The 19,100-nt window shown below is 33.1% G+C and overlaps 1 non-coding gene across 1 annotated transcript; it reads right to left on the bottom strand.

Annotated features, from left to right (window-relative positions):
* Positions 1–2,646: 2,646 nt before the first annotated feature.
* TRNAV-UAC lies at positions 2,647–2,719 on the bottom strand. The gene has a single exon. It is a non-coding gene; the product is annotated as a tRNA-Val (tRNA).
* Positions 2,720–19,100: the final 16,381 nt, after the last annotated feature.

The raw sequence follows: 19,100 nt of genomic DNA, 5'->3' as shown, positions 1-19,100 counted from the left end.
AAAAAAAATGCATCAAAAGCTTTTGAGAAGGGAACAGAGGACGTAGAGACCATATTGTTGAGTGTAAGAGGTTCATTTGGGTGAAGGGTTTTAGACTTTTTGTGTTTCTGGTGTTGCTAATTGATCAGTATGAATGAGGGAAAGAAAGGGATAGGGGAATTGATTAGAATTCTAAATAATATACTTTTTGTTATAACTTTCCAACATTTTCATAATATTTTCATACTAAATTTTAGCTCATAAATTATTTCTTGTTCTAATTTGAATTCATAACTGAAATTAATTTTTTTTCCAACTAGTAAAAGCTAATAACAATCTGTTAATTAGAATTTATTATGAAAGTATTACAAAAATATTGTGAACATAACATTTCTTATACTTTTAATATATTAATTATTTAAATTGGAATTGTTGCATAGTTATTTGGTATAAATAATATATTCTTTTTCAAAATCGTGTTTGAGAATAACAATTTTCTAAGTATAGTCACCCTATATGTGAATTGCAAGTGGTTTGATGTCTTATTTAAAGCTTTTAAGTAAAGATTTAATGAATGATTTAAGCTGTGACATGCCAAACTCATGCATTGCTGAAAACTGCTAAACCACACCTTTCCATCCTCCAAAATACAAGTCCTAAAACTTACCTAATGAAAACTCATGTACTTAGTCCATGAATCAGAGCTCAACGCGATTTTACGTCTTGACTTGTTAAAGGTGACATGATTTTCATGAAATATCTATTGCTTCTAAGAGTATTTGCCATGGGGTCCCAAACTTTGGCCTAAAATCCAACCTTTTGAATTTGTTTGCTAGATGGGAAGGTCACAAGCACGTGGCAATGAGATCAAATAGTATATGATTAGTTGAACAACCCTTCCTTTAGGTAAAAGTGGAATGGAGAGGATGGAAAATAAATTAGAGAAAAATGGAGATAAACCTGACTTATGGGTGCTTGGTTAAGGAGAAGAGGAGGATGGAAAATTGATAGAGTGTTTTCTCTCCTGACTCACCAAAATTCTATCTCCCTATTATTTGGGGAGATAATAGAGGGGGGACAAATAGTTACAGTCAATGACCAAACTACCCCTCCTCGTCTCTTACGTGTGCTAGACTTACTCTTTTATTTTTTATTTATTTTTGGCAATGTGTTTCCTAGGCATGGGCGTGGTGATGGTACAAGTAATAAGTTCTTTTGTTTTCTTCTTTTTGTTCTCATTTTATTTTTTGGAGGGGGGTGTTAACTAGACGTGATATATATTCTTTTTTTTTTTATAGGCATAATTTTTCTTTTTTAATGAATTTAGGTGATTGTCTTTTATATAATTTTTTTTGGTTGGTTGTTTGCCATTTTTTTTTCTTTTTTTTTTTAATTGAACATCATTTTTTAATAAGAGTGTTTGAGTAAATTTATATAAACTCATTTTTTCCATCTCTCCAATTTTCCACCCTTAACCAAACACAAATAAGGGAAACTAAAATTTTTTCTATCCTCCCACTTTTTCAACTCTTCTTTATTTTCTATCTTCCTACTTTTCTACCTCCCAAACAAAACGAACCCTTAAGTTTTTATTATTAAGTATTGACGTGACCTAAGTGACTTTCTTGCCCAACCAACCAATTTGCCTTGTCTAATAAAACTTTAAAGTCAAGAAATGCATTGGTCAGCCTGAGGAATTTGTCGCCCCGGTAACCCTAAAATCTTGTTAAATAGCTTGAACTTGGGAACCGAATTTCTCACACAAAAAACCCATAACGGGACCTATTATGTAAAGAGAGAGAAATTAATAAGAGACATGAACTCGAATTATTAAGTAAGAGAGAATAGGTTCATAAGCCCAATCCATGAAATGAGGGAAAATTTCGGGTCGCACATTCCACATCATGTAGTGAAGCTCATATCATATAAAGCTCATATTGTGAGGAAAATCCGTGGGTTTGTGAAACCCAATTTGTGAAGTAAAGTTAAATGTGCTTTTTGAAAGACCCATTGCTTACAAAGAATGGGCCCAAGTGGTGTTGTATCAAGAAATGGCTGGAGTTTTTTGGGGTTTTGTACAAAATAGGACCAAAACAGTATTTTATGGCTCCCGGCTCAATTAACTATCATGCGGGAAATTTCAATTTATTATTATTTCGTTCTATATCTAAGATTTGTAGTATAAATGTAAATTACATGTAATAGCTTCATTTGAATAATATAATTCTTCTATGAAATTAATATTTTCTTATTGTGAATTTAAAGGAAAATTATTAGGTACTTTCGGAGTACCCTAAATGCATAGTCCCTCTTCTCATATGAATAGCGGGTTCCATCATGAATTTAATTAGTGGGACTTACCATTCATGTGAGAGGAGGGAGTACGCATTTATGATACTTTGGGAGTACACAATAATTTTCCAAATTTAAAAAGATTGGTGATGGATTTAAGGATTATTTAAGCGAAAATTTGGCTATGCCTACGGCTTTCGGACTTTAAAAAAACAAAATAAGCTTTGCAGTCTCAAACTCTACCTACAGTCTAAGACCCTAGAGTGTAGAGAGGTCAAGACAGAAGACTTGCAAACTCGATGAATAACAAGACCTGCATTTCGCTTATAAAAATAAAAAATAAAAAAATATAAAATGGAAGTAAAGTTGATAAGTTGTTGCTGCCCAGGATCGAACTGGAGACCTTCAGTGTGTAAGACTGACGTGATAACCACTACACCACAGCAACTCGTTGAAAGAGAATGCAATTAATTATTATCTAATATATATGACCAGCGTATTACAAATTCAAATATTTCACTTCTGATTTTCGTAGAATTCTTTTAGAAAAATAAATAAATTTCACCATCTAAAGGATAACGTGAAAAAGGAGCATGTTTTTTTCGTTGTTTATAATTTAATAATTACAATAAAAAATGGAATATTTAAACCATGAATGCCCCGTACATACCAAAAGGTAAGGGGTGTCAATTCAAGTTAGTGTTTCGTGTCAAGGTAAAGGCATTTAGCTAAATGACTCAACCCAAATCCGACCCATTTAATAATCATGTTATGACCATTCAACCCTAACTCGACCCATTAATAAAGCAAGTTGATACAATACAACTTACTTGACATACTTTAATAAACAGGTTGTATTGGGTTAACATGAATGTAAAACAACTTATTTCAACCCTCTTAATATTAAACATGTTAGGTTGACACAAATTCAATCCATTTAACTTGCTTAAAAAGGTGATTGATAAAAATTGTTATAAATTTAATAAATAACAAATTTAATACAAAATTATATTGTCAAAACACCTATTAAGCATACAATTTGAAAGTTAATAATAACATTAAATACTTAAAACACATTGTCCAAAAGTTCAAAAACATCAAAGTACTTAATAAATATTAACTCCATAGTGTAGTACCATCCATCTAGAAATAATTTTTTATGGTTTGTAAAGTTTCAACTTACAATTATATTACTTATAAGTAATTACTCACTTTTCTTTTTAAATATAAAATACATGTTAGATATAAAATGTATTTGACAAATCTAAAATAAAATGAATATTTATTTGATATATGTGTTAAACAAGTTGTGTTAAATGAGTCATTTCGGTTTGACACGAATAAAGCATGTCAAACGTGTCAATTGCGGGTTATGTGACTTGACTCGCTTATGACATGTTTCTTATAATGTCATTTTCGGGTCAATTTTTTTATGACCCGAACCTGCTATGGTACAACCCTAACCTGTAAAAATCCGTATTGTATTCGTATTGTGTTCGCGGGTTCTTGTCAAACATTAACAGCCCAATTTGAGCTACAATAAAATTGGTAATCAAGAGATCAAATTTTATTATTGTGAATACACTATATTTTTGTTCATTATTCTTACAAAGTCATGTACTACAAGGAAGACTTGTTTCCTTTAAAAAAAAAATTCCACAATAGTATTCCAAAGTGATAGTTAGACTTTAGGATTCACTTTAATGGTTTCTTTATGGAAAAATCTTCATGCGTTTTGTTTTGTCAAAAGCTAGCTTGGTTGAATTATTTACTTCTAGAGAATATGGAGAAAGTTCTCTTATCTTTTTATTGGATGTGAATTTTAACAAATTCATCGTTAGATTACATGTTCTTATTATATCCTTCAGATTTAAAAAAAAAAAAAAAAAATTAAAGATCAATAGTTATGTCATCAATCAAATATTTAAATTTCAAGTTTTTTTAGTCTTAAATTCTGTATAAAAAATATATGTATAATCGAATAATAATTAACATATGATTTGAATGAAATTTGACATCAATGTTAAAACATAAAGAACGTACGGTTAAATTTTCAAAATATATAGCCATATTAATTTTTTAGTAGGAATTTAAAGAGTTTCTCTCTAAACTAATTTGAAGATAAACCTTATCCAGAGATTTGCATATGGTTAGGTGTGTAAGCACGTATAGCATTGGGGGGCCATGGTCCCTCCAAAACAATTGAGGTCCGAGGTCCCTTATAATAGTATAAAAAATAAGCTGCAATTCTACAAAAATAAGTTGGGCTTTAACAATTGTACCAATTGCACCCCCCCCCCCCCCCAAAAAAAAAAAATCCATGGAACCTAGCCCTTTGAAATCTTGCAATGATTCATTGTTAGTTTTTATGTTCACACTGCCAAAATAAAACAAACGCTTTTAACAAAACCTAATAAATGCCTAGTTGCCATGTTTCCATCCTTTTTATATTTTATATTTTATAATAAGAATGCAAAAGTACTATGTATTCTATGTTCAATTTTGAAGTTCATTGTGCCCAGTGCACTACTTTAAACTATGAGGTTTTATCCGCCCACAAATTTGATTTTTTTTTTTTTTTTTCCTCTAGCTGATAGTATCTTTTACTCTTGGATTTAGGTGCTTGATAAGTTGTGCTAACATTGAATTTTTATTTTATCTTTTTCTAGAAGAAAATTTAGGTTGCAACAGAGATTTATTTATTTGAAGATTTGAATAGGAAATCCTATAGAATTGATAATGAATAAATTTTATTCTATGAAAGATCAACATTGAACATAACTTTATAGGAGATACTTTTTTTTTTTTGGTTCATTTTCATAGCAAACTATTCATTTTTGTACACTGATTTGAGTTTAGAAATATTATTTAATTTCATTGACCATTTTGTATATAATATATGTATGAGTTATGACTAACATATGAATATGTAATTCGGCCCCTCCAAATAAAAAATCCTACCTACACCCCTGCATATGGTTTTTCTATGATAAAGAATGTAAATGTATCCATAAGATTTACGTGAGTCCAATAGCTAAACTTAGTATTCAGACTTAAGCAATATATTAAATTAACAAGGAGGAAGCAATTTGTAATCGATCAAAGAGAGGTTTACATTGTTTCCTCAAGTCCTTATAAAACTCAATAATGTAGTTCAAAGACCCAAGGAATCTTTGTAATTGCATTTTATCAATAATGACATCGGAAAATTCATCAACAAACTGAATGGCTCTGTCAATGGGACGAATTTGTCCTTCAGAAATGTCATAGCCAAGGAAACCACTATGTATCTCCAAATTTCAAAGTGAGTTTCTAAATCAAAAGTTTTTCTTAAGCATTGATTACAAAAGTGCTAAAAATGTTATAGAAAAAGATGTTGAAAATATTGCTTCAAAACATATTTTTGCCCGATGGCAAGCTATTTTAAGTTTTTATTTTTATTATTATTATTTTTTTGATATTGAATATATTAAAGGTTCTCAAAATACTATCCCTAATTTCCTTACCCGTGAATTCCTACAGTGTTGCAATGGCAAGTAGAAGGTCCAAAGACAAACATCCTACTACAGATACTACTAAACAACTTGTTAAACAAGAATTTGCTTCCCCTATTGACATTGCTAACCATTTTACTACTTTGGGTACTATCTCCAAACCAAACTACTCCACAACATGCAATGGTCCTTGCCAACCAACTTGTTAAAGCCACTTTCTCCAAAAACCCCAATGCTTCTCAATATGTTAAAAAACAATACTTCTAAAACCTGTTTTCCATAGAACCTAATAGAGCTATGGTCAAAGACCCTCTTAAACTTGCTACATATTATTTTCCCCTGAACTTCCATTAGATACCCAAACACAATGGTAAAAATTTAAATTATTACTCTGTTATCCTGTCTTATGAAAAATCGGTCTTTATCAAATCCATAATTGATAAGATTGATAAATCAAAAATTATGGCGTAAATGCACTTTTAGTCCCTACATATTGACCCTATTTCTATTTTGGTCCTTACATTTTCATTTCACCACTTTTGGTCCCTAAACTAATTAACGCTTGTTATTTTAGTCATTTCCATCAGTGAACAGACGAAAAAAGCTGATGTGGCTAACTTAGGCATTAAAATATTATTAAAAAAAATTATTTTGCATTTTTTAAATGCCAAAATTTTAAAAAAAAATTAATTACTCAATTTTAATTAAAAAATAAAAAACAAAAAAATTATTTTCTTTCAAACAAAAATTTTACTTTCTTTTAATTAAAATGATTTTTTTTTTAATTCCAATCTTTTTTTTTTCTTTTTCTTTTTTCTTTTTTTTTTCTTTTTCCAGAAGATCACCACCGAATCACCACCACTGAATCAAACCTAAGCAAAAGAACATTATTACTTATCATTATTATTTTTCATAAGAACATTACAACTTGTTCTTGGTGTTCTTCCTAGATCAAACCCAGTAACCAAGAACACAAATCCAGCAACCAAAAACTCAAACCTAGATCACAACAACACAAACGAAAAAAAAAAAAAAAGAGAAGAAATAGAGACCAAACACAAACACAAACCCAGATCACAAATAGAGATCAAACATAAACGAAACCCAGATCACAACCCAAGCCAAAATCATCAGCGAACCCAACCACCAATCCATGTTCACAACACCCACATGCAAGCCTCCAAATATTTCCCATTGGCTTCCTAAATGGCTGAGTTGTCATCGTCGACCTGGAAGTCCTTGACAAAAACGAACCCGGCCTGGCCGATGTCCTCAACAGCGTCGTTTTCGAGGTTAAATTGCTTCTTTTTGTTGATGTTGTTGTTATTGTTGTGGTGGTGCTTTCTAAGAGCTTTGACGGAGTTGAGAAAGTGAGTCCGTGAAATTGAGTGGATAGCGTCACTGAGCTTGTCGTGAAGGTCCCAGATTTTCTCCAAAATCGCTTTGATTTCTTCCAGCTCCAGAATCTACCTGAGGTTATACGATGCGCCACTTGGATCTAAGGTTTGTGTTTGGTTTCTCAGAAAGTATAAGAAAATTTGGGTTTTGAGTTTTGAGTTTGGGGGCCGAAAATCTGGGTTTGAATTTAGTGTTTGGGGGTCGAAAATCTGGATTGGAATTTTGTGTTTGATGTTTTGGTGGTGTGGGGGTTTGAAATATGGGTTTGAATTTAAATTTTTTTAATCTAGGTTTGAATCTGGGTTTGAATTTAATTTTTTGGGTTTTAAATTTGCTGGGTTTCTATTCTTGTTCAAATATTTAATCTGGGTCTTTAGCGAGATTAGAGAGAGTGTCTTGAACATTATAAATAGATAGAGTTTGGGTCAGTTAGAGTTTGAATCAATTGAAAGGGAATGCGAAGATGAGTTTGAATCACTGAGTCTTGAACGAGATGGAAAGGGAATGAATCACTGAATCTTGAACAAGATTAGAGAGAGTTTGGGTCAGTCAGTCAATTAGAGTTTTTAATTAAAATTGAGTAATTGATTTTTTTTTTTTTAATAAATTTTGGCATTTAAAAAATACCAAATAATTTTTTTAATAATATTTTAATCAGTCTGTTAGCCACGTAAGCTTGTTCCGTCTGTTGACTGATGGAAAGGACTAAAATAACAAGCGTTAATTGGTTTAGGGACTAAAAGTGGTGAAATGGAAATGTAGGGACTAAAAGTGCATTTACGCCAAAAATTATTTACCATAGTGTGTTCATCCTCAATATTGTTACTAAAGAAAAATGGGGACTCTATCTTACTTCTACAAAACCTTTACCTGGTTTAGCTATTCCATATTTATACCATGATTATATTCATGCATGGTTCAAGTTCATGCTACACCAAGATGCTATTATGACCCACTCCTGGTTTGTTAAGTTTGATAAAGATTTCAATTCCTAGCTTCCTTTGTGGTTCATCCGCTGGTGGACACAATTTGGCCCTATTATTGATATTTTTCCAAAACCTTTGACTGGCTCCTTCAAGTATTTTACAAGTGTTTTTAAGACAGACGCACATGGTGCTAAGTTTCTTGCAACCCTATATTTTGTTATAAAATCAAGGTGCCGTGGAACCCAAAATGGAAATATGTCAACGAAGGCGATTTTCTTACTCAGCAGTGGTTTGACAAATGATGGGACAAGTTGTCCCACACCCAAGATGTTATTGATAATGTTACCCGGGAATTCCCGGTTGCTTCTCAAAGCATTGTTAACACTACTACTCAAGTTAAAGCTCGAGCACTGGTGTACCCTCTTCTACAGCTAGCCATGCCTCAACCCATTGCACTTGCTACCATATCTGCTACTAAACTTGCTAAGTCTTCTGCCAAGACCAAAAAGAAGAACTCTGCATTTGATGGTCTCAGCAAATCTAATATAATTGCACTATTGAAACAAAAACGGAAGGATGAAGAAGAAGCTGCAAATGCTAACTCAGAAGAAGAAAAAGACGACTAAGAATCCAAGGCATCCTCAAAAGCCTCTATTACTAATAATGATCCTTATTACCCTTATAATCAGGAATTATTTGGACATGATGAAGCCTCCACACTAGACTTAGGTGAGGATTAACTTTGTTGGCATAAAGACCAAGATTTGCTTAAGTCCAACAAACAAAGAATCTCTTGTTAAATCTACTGATCTGCATTGATTCCCTGCTAAAGTTACTAAAGTTGCTTTGATTCCCTGATAAGAGTATAGCTCTTGCTCTAATTGGTCCCCACAAGGGATGATTCCCTCCAGATAGAACATGATGACAATTTTGCTGACCTATGATGAATAGTAAAAAAGTCAATTTTACCATTCACTATTTAAATAGTGTTTTATTTTGCCTATAAAGGGGGATGTCCCTTTCAGGTTGAAACATCACTCAATTTTCCTAGTTTCAAATACCATATAGTTTCTAGACTACTTCCTAAGCTTGTAACCTTTTTTCCATTCCAATTCAAACCTTGTAACTACTATTATCTCCTGTAAGTGTTTTAATTTATTATTGAAACCTTATTTTGTTAAAATATCAATTACGTTTACTATACTATTTTTTCTTTTGAAGCTTTCTTATTTTAGCATTTTACTTCAAGTATTTTAATTTAATATATTGTGCACTTTCGCCCATCTTTTATATATAAAGAAAAATTACTTAAGCTGTGTCGTTTAATCATTTCGTATCAATTAGACTTCAAAAAAAATGTCAGGAAAAGAAGGTTTTTTTATAAAAGCCTCTATGACAATTTTACTAGATGGAATTAATCATGAGAGTCTATACTTTTGCTCAACAAAAGAGCATAATGAGTAAAATCAAAAGTAAAGAAGAAAAATTCCAAGGCATATAAAATTTAAAAATAAATATCGACTTGCAAAAGCTTCGAAAAATCTAAAAATTTTAAAAGGTTACTGTTGTGGCTACTGTCATGTTTATGTTGTTAATACAACAATATCTCCTTTATAGATCATTAATTTGGAAATAATGCCTAAATAACACATTTGTCGCTATAGGTACTTGATAATAAGTCGAGGCTCAACGTTTTTTTTTTTTTTTTTTTTTTTTTTCTTTTTTGGGGCAGATGTGGAGACTCAATTGTTGTGAGTTGAAAACTTGTCGCCATAATATCATCCTTCTGTAATGTTCAATGCTTTTGTAAAACTGAGGGTAAAATGAAAAACATATTCTTGACATTTGGAGATGTTTGGATTTTACATTTGAAATTTTAGAATTTTGATTTTTATGTCGTTTGCATTAGCAACCCTTCAATTAGTTTTTTGCTAATATATCCGTTAAGTGACACATCAGGTTTCCACATATGTCCATTGATCCAATAAAAATATGAAAAGTGTATAACACAATTCCAAGTAATCAATAACTTAAGAATACTTTAAAATATCAAAACAATTCTCTAAAATCTGTTAAATTATTATTATTATTTTCCTTTTTAGCAATTTTTAGATGAACATTAAACCCAAACTAGAACTCAAAAAATATCAAATCAAGAATTAGAAAAAAAATGAAAAACCTAAACAACATCAACAACGGAAGTTACAAAACCCATAATTTCTCAAACCAATCATAAAGAGCAACACTGATAAATGATAATCAATCCCAAAAAATCGAGTATCAACTCACAACCTCTCACCCAAATCCATACCAACAAAACCCCGGACCTTTTATCTTCTTTACTTTTAAGATCTAGGTTTTGTTTGACTCAAAACCTTTATTAATTAATCTCTTAACAATTTCTTAACCAGAGTTCTCTTAGAACTCAAACAGTGTGTGAAGGACACTTTGGACACTTTACTGAGTTAACAGTTCCAATTGGCCTTTGATGATTCGATTTCTCGAGTTTGAATTTTTTTTTTAGGGGGGGGGGGGGGGGAGTGTTTGATTCATTTGGGGAAATTGATATGTTGCTAGTTCAAAATTTTAAATTTTTTGGACTAATTCATGATTTAATTCTTTCTATGAGATTTCAAATCTACTTTTGGGTTTGAGTCCCAATTTTTTGGAACAATTTTGCTAGATTGATAATGGAATTTTTTCACAATGAACAATCGGGGGTTTTGTAACTTTTGTTGTTGATGTTGTTTTGGTTTTGTCTAATTTTTGATATGATATTTTTGTGTTCCACTGATTGGGTTTTGAATGCTCAAATGTTCATCCAAAAAATGGTAAAAAATAAATAATTTTAAAAAAGTAATATTTTAACAAATTTTAAAGAATTATTTTAATATTTTTAAATAATTTTTAAGTTAGTTAATTACTTGGGATAGTATTATACGTTTGTCATATTTTTATTGGAAAAATCAGCATATATGGCAAGCTGATATGTCACTTAATGAAAACATTAGCAAAAAACAGATGGAGAGGTTGTTTATGCAAACGGTATATAATTTTAGGTTTAAAATCAAAATTCTGAAATTTTATAGTGTAAAATCTAAATACTCACAAACTACAAGGGTGTGTTTTGTATTGTACCTTAAAACTAAAATGTTTTACAAAATGTATCTATTTTGTAGTCCTACAGTTTTGAATGGCATAAGTACTTGGTAATTTTCAAAATCAGCATGAATACTAATCCTTAAAGATACTTTACCCTCTTTTTTAACATTATTATATTAAAATGCATATTTCATCGACATACTAGGAAATTATGATAAGATAATTAGTTTAAAAAATGCTTACTATTTATTATAATATTTGGGGAATAAATGGGCTTAAATGACTACGACACATTAAGTATTACAATTCATAAACCAAACATATCAAGCCACCAAACTTATACGCTCCACTATATACTCCATCAAACATATCAAGCCACATGATAGAAGGTTGTTAAACATAATCAGAAGACTTAACATAGTCAATCTCTCTCTAAATAAATAAATAAATAAAATAAAATAAAAAATAAAAACCCACAAGATCACATCAAAATACCCAACCACAACCAGATTCCACCACCTTGGCCACCTAGAGAAGATGAGAACAATGAATCTCGTTAGCCACAACCCCTATTTTGGTACACCCCAAAAAAAATTTCACAAAATCACCACCCATGGTGGTGCATAAAAAAAATTCTTAGCCCCTGCAACATTCCAACACCAACGCTAGTGCTGGAGAAGATGACAACCCCAATCCATTCATTGAAACAACTCATATACCCACGGTTGTCTTCTTGGCCCAAAACCCATAAAAAATAAAAACAAAAAACAAAAGAAAAACTCAAACTCACCGAGATGCTAGCCCCCATCAGTTAACTTTTCTCTTTTATACATCTAAATAATGGATAGAAAGCAAAGGAGCCCCTAAAACCCTTAGTCAAATATGTACAATGGATTTGGATTTTGTGTGAGAGGAACAATCTCATATGGGTTTGTGAGAAAGAATAAAAAATCAGAGCATTGGCTTTATCATGAAGGCTTGCAAGCTATATTCTTTGCTGTCAAGATTCACCATCATCATCTTCTCAAGGTAGCCATAGTGGTGAAATTTGGTTGTGGTTGGGTATTTTGATGGTGGTCCTGTGATTTTTTGTTTTTTGTTTTTTGGGTTTGGAACGTGAGTTGAGCCCTAGAGATTGACTTAGTGGAGTGTAGAGTGGAGCATATAAGGTGGGACAGAAGATTTGGACTCTATTTCTTCAACATAATAGGAAATTATGATAAGATAATTAGTTAAAAAATGCTTACTATTTATTATAATATTTGGGGAATACTTATCAAATAAAAAAAATATTTGGGGACTAAAAGGGCTTATGTTATGTTCCTAGTGTCCCACGTAGACACTACATTTTATACCCCTTACGACTTAGGCCCTCGTTCCCCAATGATGTCGAAATTCTAAGAGCCAAGGTTGGTTTAGGGCCCCAGATTACAAATTTACTTGAGAGATGTTAAAATGGAAAATATAACTTTTTAATGAGCAAAAAATCTATTTTTGGAAAATAAATGCCAAAAGAAACCCTAGGCCTGTGTACGCAGGCATGAACCTGCGTATGCAACCTTAAAGCCAACGTACGCAAACACGAGCCTGCGCACGCAGGTAGGGTTTTAGAAGTATAAGAAAGGTAAGTTTTCTGCATTAATGTTGAGGTTTGAAATGAATCCCACATCGTCTGGGAGCCGTTCCAAACCCCCATTTTCATAATATAAATAGCCATACATAATACATTTTCAAAACACACAAAAATCTCACGGATAAACATTAAGATTCACTAGAAATAGTGAATCAAAGAGGAAACTTTTCACAAAACTTCATCAAGTCAATTTTATTTGTTTAGGGTCTTTTCTGGCGTTGATCTTTAAATTTTAAGATTACTAATCACACGTTTATTGATTTGTGAATATATTTGACTAAGGAGAACGATCAAAAATCAAGCCTAGGAGCTTTTTGCTTTGAGGTATATATTTCAAACTTTTCTGTCTTTAATTTGTGTATTAATCTTTTTTTTTTCTTTGTGTTGTTTGTATTATAACATGTTCGTTTAGCCTAGGTTTAGCCTTGTTTCTGTTTTAAAGAATGTTAGGATGTTAGATTTATAGTTTTAAGCTTTGCCCTATTTTTGTGTTTGCTGTTTTTTGGGTTAGGGTTTTTGAGCAACCCTGTGTACGCAGGTCAAATCCTACGCACGTAGGCTTCTATATGCATACGCAAGCCGTTGTCTAGAAACCTTAATTTATGTTCTGTTTTGTTTTCTCTGTTTGTTCCATGTGTTAAGCTTCTGTTTTGTTCTTCTCTTCACATTTATATAGCTCGAGTTTCTATTTCACATGTTTGTTTGTTTGCCTTTCACATGCTTAGATTAGGGTTTGCTTTCTTTTCTTTGTCAAATGCTATGAACACGCATTCACATGTCCATGCATAATGCCATAGGTGCTGAGTTGTTGCAAGGTAAGTAAGGTAAGTCATGCATTCACATGAGCATGCATATTTGAATATGATTTTGCTTAACAATGGATTTGAACATGCTTGTTTGATGAGTTGTGCTTAATCACATGTTTTCTTGAATCTTTCATGCTTGTGTCTTTGCCTTGTTTTGTTGTTGCCTTAGATGATGTAATATGATAGGAAATGCCATGTTAGATGTATGCTAGGGTTTTGTGATGTGATGATGTGCCATGATTAGATGAATGTTAGGCTTTTTTTGATTGCCATGATAAATGTATGGTTAGGGATGATTGATGTCATGTTGTGTGATTAGATGTATTCTAGTGTGAGTGTGAGTATAGATGAAATGTTGAGTACGCCTTTAATAGGGTTAAGACATAAGACACAATGAAGGGAAGAAAACCTTAGAGTTGAGCAATTCTGGGTGCTTAACACCTTCCCAAGAATGTACCTTAACTCTGAATCCATATCTCTGGTAGTAAGATCAAAAGATCCTTCCTCGAGAGGACACTATATATATGGTTCCTAGACCATCGCAAAAGCTAGGTGGCGACTCCCCTGTTGTGTCCACACCTACATATATTAAGTATAAGCTTAACCATGTGTTTATAAACTCTTGGCATCCTCTCCTTGCAAACTGGTTTTCAATGGTGAGTTCTACTCATGAATTCCTAACATTTGACATCAAAGCCAACCACCATTCCGAGTAATTTGGTGTAGCTCATTAAGTATGAGATCAAATAAGTTGTGACTTTGTGGTTAGATCCCCAATGGGGTGACCTAAAGGCTAGATTAAAATAACTAATAGGTGAGTGGAGCCACCAAAATAGAAAAGGCTACCATTGGCTCAGTGTTACTAGAGTGAGCCCTGGTGGATGTTGGCTACGGAGCGTGGTGATATATTATGATCCTAGTGTCCCACATGGATTAAATATAAGTTTAACTATGTGTTTATAAGTTCTTAGATACCCTCCCCTTGGAAGTCGGTTTTCAAAGGTGAGTTCCTAAAAGCTTAAATGACTAACTCTAAACACCACATTAAGTATTAGAATTCATAAATCTTTGATGATCTATTTTAATTGAACTTTTATCGATATGACTTCCTCTCTCGTTCTTGTGCCTTTTTTTGTATATCTTTCTCATTGCAAATTTGCAAGTAAAGTAAAATTACAAAAAAATTGAAATAACTTGCTTTGACTTTCAAATCTCAATCCTATCTAAAGACAAAAAAATAAAAATAAATAAATAAATTTAGAAAATAATGAAAAAAAGACACACAAACACACAAAAAATCCTTTTATAATCTACATTGTTAGGTTCTAAGACTTTAGGCTTAAATGTATTAAAACTTCATTTTGTAATGTTGGCAAACCATGATCAAAACGTTTAGTCTTATTTTAGACTTGCTCAAAGTATATTTATGCATAAAGTTGGAATCGAGTGTACTGCATGATTTATTGTGTAAATCTGTCTGGCTTGATCGATCAAGAATTAGACTCGATCGATCGAAGCTCGTGCAGATTGTTTTTCTGCAGAATTTTCCAACTCAGCCCAATCCCGTTTGACATGTAGGGTTGTATGTTTTGCCTTAAATATAAAAGAAAAAACCCTAGCCACATTTTACAGTGGTTGTTTATGTTGTATGTATGAATCTCTTGTGAGATCTAGAGGTATTTGCCTATACACATATTTAGGGTTTCTAATCTCAAGATTGATGTTGAGAGCTTGGTGATCGTTTCGGTTGCTGCATAAAGAGCTTAAAGATACACAAGCGGGAGTGCTTGTGCTTGCTGTGAATCTAAGAAAGAAGTAGTCCGTGAACTCAAAGATGTTACATGGTTGTGGTAGTAAGTTTCCTACTCGAGGTAGCAATAGGATGTTAGTGGTCTAAGTTGCTATTGTGTAAACTTCAATTCTTTAATAGTGGATCTGTTTTACCTTAAAGATAGTTAGTTTAAATCATCCCCAGGTTTTTTACCGGTTTGGTTTTCCTGAGTTATCATATCATTGTGTTATTTATTTTCCGCACTTTACAATGATATGATATATTTGTATTAACCTAGATTTGAATAATTTGACTAAGTAATCACTTGACTAATTAATTAGGTTAATATGGTTGTGTTTTAAGGGGTCTAAAAATGTACAAGTGGAATCAGAGCAGGTAAGCTCTAGTGTTTAGATTCTTTGATCTAAGAGTTGATCCTTGACCCCTATTGTCATGGAACATGGACACTCTCTTGTGATCCCACCTCACTTTGATTGGAACAACTATGCTTACTGGAAAGTAAGGATGAAAGCATTCTTAAAATCTATTGATGAGAAAGTTTGGAACTCCGTTGAATATAGATGGGAGAAGCCTACTGCTCCAGTTAGTGAGTGGCAAACTTCTCAGAAAGAAGCAGCCGCTTTTAATAACAAAGCCATGAGTGCTATTTTTAATGTTGTTTCTATGGAGGAATTCAAGAGAATCTCTAATGTTAAGGTTGCTCATACTGCTTGGAATATTCTCCAAACTGTGCATGAATGCACAAAGGCAGTTAAGATTAACAAACTGCAGCAGTTAATTTCTAGATTTGAAAGTATTAGAATGTCTGATGATGAATGTTTTGATGAATTCTATACTAAATTGAATGATATTGTTAACTCTGCTTATAATCTGGATAAAATCTATGATCAATCTAAAATTGTTAGAAAGATTCTTAGATCCTTAACTGAGGATTTTAGACCTAAAGTGACTGTCATCACTAAAAGTAAGGATGTGGACTCCATCCCTGTTGATGAACTTGTAGGATCTCTTTAGTCTTATGAGTTGGACCTACCTAAGACAAGCAAATCCAAATCAATGGCTCTTAAGTCTGTTGATGATGTTAATGTGAATGGATTTGATGATGAGCTCTCTACTACAGAGATTGCTTACCTTACCAAGAATTTTAGAAATTTTCTTAAGAACAATAACAAAAAGGCAAAAGGTAAAAACAATGCTGAACCTAGAAAATTGAGGAATGATCTCACTAAGGTGAATAATACTGAAAAACCTAGAGAGAAAGTAGGTCAAACCCCTAATAATTCTATGGGTCAACAATGTTTTGGATGTCAAAGGTATGGTCATGTGAAATCAGAATACCCTACATTCTTGAGGTTTAAGGGTAAAGACTATGGCTGTAACCCTTACTGATGATGAAGTTTCTGACAATGAGTCTAGTAGTGATGAGGATGGAAACTTCATTACTTTCACAACTACTGCTGAAGTTGATGAAAGTGTTGTTGTTGAAGAGATTCCTTCTGATGGGGAACTCTTTGAGGATGCAGATTTGTAAGAAGCCTACAATAATCTTTGCAAAGTTGCTGCAAAAGATGCTATGAGTGTTTATTTAGGCTTAAAGAAAATTGCAACTCTTGAACTTGACAAGAAAAATTTGCTTTTGAAACTGTTTGATGCTTATGAATTGCTAAATAATGTGAAGAATGAGAACATGTTTTTGCTTGATAAAATTAAGAATTTGGAACTTGAATTATCTGTTGCTAAAGATCAAACAAATAGGTCTGCTAGTTCCAAACTTGATCACATGCTAAGTGTTCAAAAGTCTCCTTCAGAAAAAACTGGTTTAGGTTTTATAGAAAGCATCTCTGTGCCTGAAACTCATTCCACAAACTTAGTTCCTTCTTCTGTAAGAGCATTTACAGCAGTGTAGCTATACTGCTATATTGCTAAAATTTAGCTCCACAAACACAAAAAAATCCCTACAGCAGTGGAGCCATAGTTAAAAATTTTAGATGAATGGCTACAGTGCACATCTATATATAGATGTGCACTGTAGCTTGGAGCAAAAACAAAAAAATAATTTTTTATTCCAGACCGTGCTTTTTTTATTCATTCCCTCATTCCATCTCTCTCATTCACTCACATTCCCTCTCTCTCATTCACTGAAGCTCATCGTTGTACCTGGTAGAGAACATCCATGGTGTTCTGACGAAGACTCCGGTAGCAACTTGACCCGAAGCTTCTGGACCCCACTCTTCACATCTTGTTGAGTTTCGGCCTTAGGGACAGCCCTCACGATCTTGCTCGAATTCGAAGTCACCGTCGAATCCTTTCCGGAACCGAAACCGATCGACCTCATAGTGGTCGAACGTGGGTGCCCACGTCGAAGACTTCGGCACGGTGCCCCGAGCCCCGTACAGCTCCACCTTGCGACCTTCATCGCGAATCGAATCGTAGTGCGGAGACTCCTCCGATCACTTCCCATACAGATTGGACCCCAAATCGGACCGGCTCCGACCAAACCCTCCGTACTTGTCGTCGAAATACCCAACGGCGTGGTTGAATTTCACTGGAGATTTGGGATTTTTTTTTTTCTTTCTGTTGTGGACTAGTGGTGATGGTGTTGTGGACTGGTGGTGGTGGTTGTGCGTGACTGGGTGTGGCTGATGGTAGATTGGTTGTGGAGCTGTGGTTGGTGATGTGGTTGTTTTTTTTTTTTTTTAGTATATATTATTTTATTGTAATGATTATATTATTTTATTGTAATGATTATATTATTTATTGTAATGTATATATTATTTTATTGTGTTGAAAGTTAAAATAGATCCACTGCTGCAGCATGTGTATAGGTAAAATAAATAAAGTGACTTTTTGAGTAGCTAAATAGCTAAAATTTTGCCTCCACTGCTGTGAATGCTCTAATGTTCCATCTTGTCTACTTTTGGTTTGTGTCTTTTGTTGCTTTTGTTAAGTCTTTCCTTGAGCATCTTGGTATAATTACATGTGATGATAATTATGTGTGTTATACTGCTTTAATCGCCTTAAAGGCACGTGATTCCTGTCTTTGGTATTTGGATAGTGGTTGTTCCAAGCATATGACAGGAAATAAAGCTTTAAAGACACTCTTTGAAGGAAAGATTGGGACAGTCACGTTTGGAGATGGAAGAAAATATGTGATTAGAGGCATTGGAACTATGGACATTCCAAGGTTGACAGTTTTTGAAGATGTCTGGTATGTTGATAGGTTGAAGGCTAACTTACTCAGCATCAGTCAGATTTGTGACAATGGACTAAATGTTCTTTTCACCAAGTATGAATGTGAGATACTTGATGGAGGAGGTGACTATATGTGTATTAGTGTGAGCACGGCTGACAATTGTTATGGTATAACACCAAGTATAAACAACAAGTGTTTCAGTGTAAAGATCAATCAAGTAGACTTATGGCATCAACAGTTGGGACATGCAAGTCACAAGCAATTAGAGAAGATTTGCAAGTGTGATGCAGTTATTGGTTTGCCTAAGTTTGAGAAGATAGAAAAGTGCATCTGTGGACCATGTCAAATGGGTAAACAAGTGAAGTCCAAGCATCCGTCTGTAACTGAAGTTCAAACTTCCAGACCTCTTGAGTTGTTGCACATTGATCTCATGGGTCCTACCAGAGTTCAGAGTTTAGGTGGAAAGAAGTATATTCTAGTTTTTG

Source organism: Quercus lobata, chromosome 5, assembly GCF_001633185.2.
Source record: "Quercus lobata isolate SW786 chromosome 5, ValleyOak3.0 Primary Assembly, whole genome shotgun sequence".
In the NCBI taxonomy this organism is placed as follows: Eukaryota; Viridiplantae; Streptophyta; class Magnoliopsida; order Fagales; family Fagaceae; genus Quercus; species Quercus lobata.
This window is presented reverse-complemented; position numbering and strand designations above follow the sequence as displayed.